This window comes from Delphinus delphis, chromosome 12, assembly GCF_949987515.2.
Source record: "Delphinus delphis chromosome 12, mDelDel1.2, whole genome shotgun sequence".
In the NCBI taxonomy this organism is placed as follows: domain Eukaryota; kingdom Metazoa; phylum Chordata; class Mammalia; order Artiodactyla; family Delphinidae; genus Delphinus; species Delphinus delphis.
The window spans coordinates 74,007,248-74,011,266 of NC_082694.2; the positions used below are offsets into that span (position 1 = coordinate 74,007,248).

The 4,019-nt window shown below is 37.5% G+C and overlaps 1 non-coding gene across 1 annotated transcript; it reads left to right on the top strand.

The window, feature by feature from the left end:
* The first annotated feature begins 1,361 nt into the window (after positions 1–1,361).
* On the top strand, positions 1,362–1,434 carry TRNAW-CCA (transfer RNA tryptophan (anticodon CCA)). The gene has a single exon. It is a non-coding gene; the product is annotated as a tRNA-Trp (tRNA).
* The last annotated feature ends 2,585 nt before the right edge of the window (positions 1,435–4,019 follow it).

The window sequence follows — 4,019 nt, forward strand, 5'->3', positions numbered from 1 at the left end:
CAACTTTCCCCCCATATCTTGCAGGTAGGTTAGAGGTGGAAGTGTCATCCCTGGAAGGGGAAAAACTAGACACAGTTGAGATCAGAGATGTGATATGATACTCTTCTCCCACAAGGCTCTAAGAATGTCTGTAACCAGAATTATACAGTCCAGGCAGGAAGTCTGTAGTCCAAGAGAAAAAACTTAAAGCTCCCAGTGAAAAGCCTAACCAGTTCCACCTATAATAAAACCCACCAACACACACACCTGATTAGCATGTCATCAGGCTTTCTGTGCTTTAAATGAGCATGTAGTAAAAAGTATCCCAAGAAATTCAAGGAGAATGCCATGCAAAAGTCAAAGAACAAAACAAACAATAAGAATATCTGGAGGAAACAAGGAATCATCTCAGAGAGGAAAACATAAAAAACAAATAAACAAGCAAACATACAAGCAAAAAACCCACACCTCTAATAATACATTTAGTAAAATATTATAAAAGACAATATTGCATCCCCCAAACAGGAATAGAGTGCTACTATAAAGAAGATAACCAGAGGACAAGGACTCTCTGGAAGTAAACAGAAGGCAAACAGTATTAAAGCTGAATAAATGGATTGAACCATACAGCTGTGCATAGTTGTAATTATCTTCCCAAAAGTAGACGAAAATAAATAAAAGCATTTTGAGACATGTAATGTCTTAGAAGATTTGCCTTCCATGTACCCTTTCTCAAGAAAATGCTAGAAGAGGTATTACCCCAAAATAACGAGTAAACCAGGCAATTAAAAGACATAGGATCTAGGAATCAAGGCAGATAAAGGAAATCCCCAACTTGATAATGGAAGGAGATATTAGAATAAAAGCTGCATAGCAGTCCTAGAGACAAATCAGTTCAGAATGGAGCAGGCCAGAAGGAACAAAAAAAGGGTTCCTTCAAGATAAAAGTAATTGAATGCATGACGTTTTTAACATATGGGGAAGAGATTTATACAAAATAGATAAGAATTTAGGGATGAATTAGTGGTAAGACAATGGAACAGTACCCACACAAAAGGTAAGAACATTCTTAATTCCTGGGAAACTAAGAAGTTTTGCATAAAAGAAAAAGTAGTCATGGTACCGTACATGGCTTAATTGTGAATAACACTGACACAGTCAAAATGATGCAATGTCTTGATTCTGATCTAAAGAAAATTATGTCATAATTATGGTGGTAGAATGGGGGATGAAAAGCGAACATATGGAAAGTGAGCAGCAAAAACCCCAAAAATCTAGCATTTCTTCTTCCATAGTGAGAAGTCAGCATATAATGTTTTAAATGGAAAAATCAAGAAGTGCCAACGTAAGTATAGTATTAAGAAACATGAAAGTAAGGGAATTCCCTGGTGGTCCAGTGGTTAGGACTCCATGCTTCCACTGCTGGGGGCCCAGGTTCGATCCCTGGCTGGGGAACTAAGATCCTGCAAGCTGCAAGGCAAGGCGCCCCCCCCCCAAAAAAAAGAACCATGAAGGTAGATATTAAAGGAAAGCGAAATATTTGAAAGTTGCCATTTTCTAGAGCATCAGTTGAATGGGGGTGGTAAGACAATCATATTTTTTCATAATTAGTCTTGTAGAATGTGTATCTTTAAACTATGTGCTATGTGGAGGGAATAAAAAGCATTTCATGTCTATAAAGTTCAGACTCATAGTTACACATTCTCTTTTTAGAAGCCTGAAGCTAGCCTCAGGGACAGAAGGACCTTGTTAGAAGACGCCAATGAGGATAACATCTTCTGTTGAGCTATTTTGAGGACACAAAGCCTGTGGGGAAGACCAAAAGTAGTCAGAGGAAGCAGCAGAATTAAGAAGGAATGCTTAAATCCCACTCCTTATTTTTGCACAATGAAAAGTGTTCTCATTTTCTACTCCCCATGAGAGAAAAGCATGGAAACACTTTCTGCTTTCTTCTCTGACCTCTGATAAAATTAGGAAAAGGCATGGAGGACACGAGGCTCAGTTACTTCTGGGGAGGCTTCTTCTTTCTGCATGGATTGCCCTCAGGACCTAGGTGTCCTCTGCTTGTCCAGGGGCATGCATTCCAGGCAGTGTCTGTCCCTGACTCTGCAGAGGGAGGCCAGCAGTTTGGGGGATATGCTCAGTTCCAGAGAGGAGATATATGGAGTAATTACTGAATGATATAAATACATATTCTCCAATTTGCATTTATCAGTAATAAAACTGACATTTTAACTCTATGTCTATCAGTCCTATATCTTATTTCTCAACTGGCTTCAAACTCAGGAGAAAAATAAAGAATGTGCTTTTATTGAATCACTCTCAAAACCCAACAGACACTATTGCCTTCCTGGATATTGAGAGCTCCTTGACAAGTAATAACACTGAGCATGAGGAATTTCGTGGATGCGGTGAGGTGCTGCCGGGTGCTCCTTTGAGAAATGAAGACTTAGTTCCCAGTTCCTGGGAGTGCTGCTAACAAACAGCCTTCTGCATGAATTGCCTCACTAAAGAGAGTTGCCTTGACCAAAGGCAAAAGCACAATGAGATATCACCTCACACCTGTCAGAATGGCTATTATCAAAAAGACAACAAATAACAAGTGTTAGTGAGGATGTGGAGAAAAGGGAACCCCTGTGGAATGTTGCTGGGAATGTAAATTGGTACAGAAACTATAGAAAACAGTATGGAGGCTCCTAAAAATAGAACTACCATACGATCCAGCAATTCTACTCCTAGGTATTTATCTGAAGAAAACAAAAACATTAATTTGAAAAGATATATGTACCCAATGTTCGTTGTAGCATTATTTACAATACCCAAGATATGGAAGCAACCTAAGTGTCCATCCATAGATGAGAGGACACAGAAGTTCTGATACACCTATACATCTAGATCTAGATGGATGGACAGATAGATAGATAGATAGAAGAGAATGGAATATTAGCCATAAAAGGAATGAAATCTTGCATTTGTGACAACATGGATGGACTTAGAGGGTATTATGCTGAATGAAATAAATCAAACGATAAATACAGTATGGATTCACTTATGAATTTGATAAACAATATAAATGAACAAACATAACAAAACTGAAACAGATTCATAGATACAGAGAACAAACTGGTGGTTGCCATATGGGAGGAGATGGGGAGATGGGTGAAATAAGTGAAGAGGATTAAGAGCTACAAACTTCCAGTTATAAAATAAGTCATGGGAATGTAAGTACAGCATAGAAAATTCAGCCAATAATATTGTAATAACTTGGTATGATGATAGATGGTAACTAGACTTATGGTGATCATTTTGTGATGTATAAAAATATGGAATCACTATGTTGTACACTTGAAACTAGTTATAATATTGTAAGTCAATTATACTTTTAAAAAAAAAACTGGATGAGAGATGACTTCAGAAAAAGAAAAACAAGAAACTATATCACAACATATCTTATCCCTGTGGCAAATCTTACTTCCTTCTCAATCCTGCCTAATTCTGCTTCTTTTGACAAGAGTTGATTCCAACAGCACTCCATAATAAACTTTCTGAAAACTTCTCTCCATTTCAGAATCAGATTCCCAGGAATTTCAACTTTCAAGAGTGAGTAATGTGTTATTACACAGGTAAATCCTCATAGGCCTTTGCAGATTATAATAGTTAACAATGAGTCTTTACTATGTGTCAGTTATTCTGTTCAGCATTTTACATGTATTAACTCTTTTGCGTGTGTGTGTGTGGTGTGTGTGTGTGTGTGATAACAACACTATAGGTAAGCATTATTATCATGTCCAGGATGAGGACAATAAATTTCAGAGAGGTTAAGTAAGTCACAAATAGCTGAGCTGACATGTTAATCAAGTTAACCTGTCTGCAACAACTGTCCTCTTAACCTCCCTGCCAGAACTCTCTCTTAAAGAAAATGTCAATTTCTACAGATTGTGAGAAGTTAACCAAAGAGGAGTTCTCTTTAGGTAAAATATTCTCTGTCTTACATATCTTGCATTAGCAAGTAGGACCTTAGAAAGAGAATCCCAAGTTTA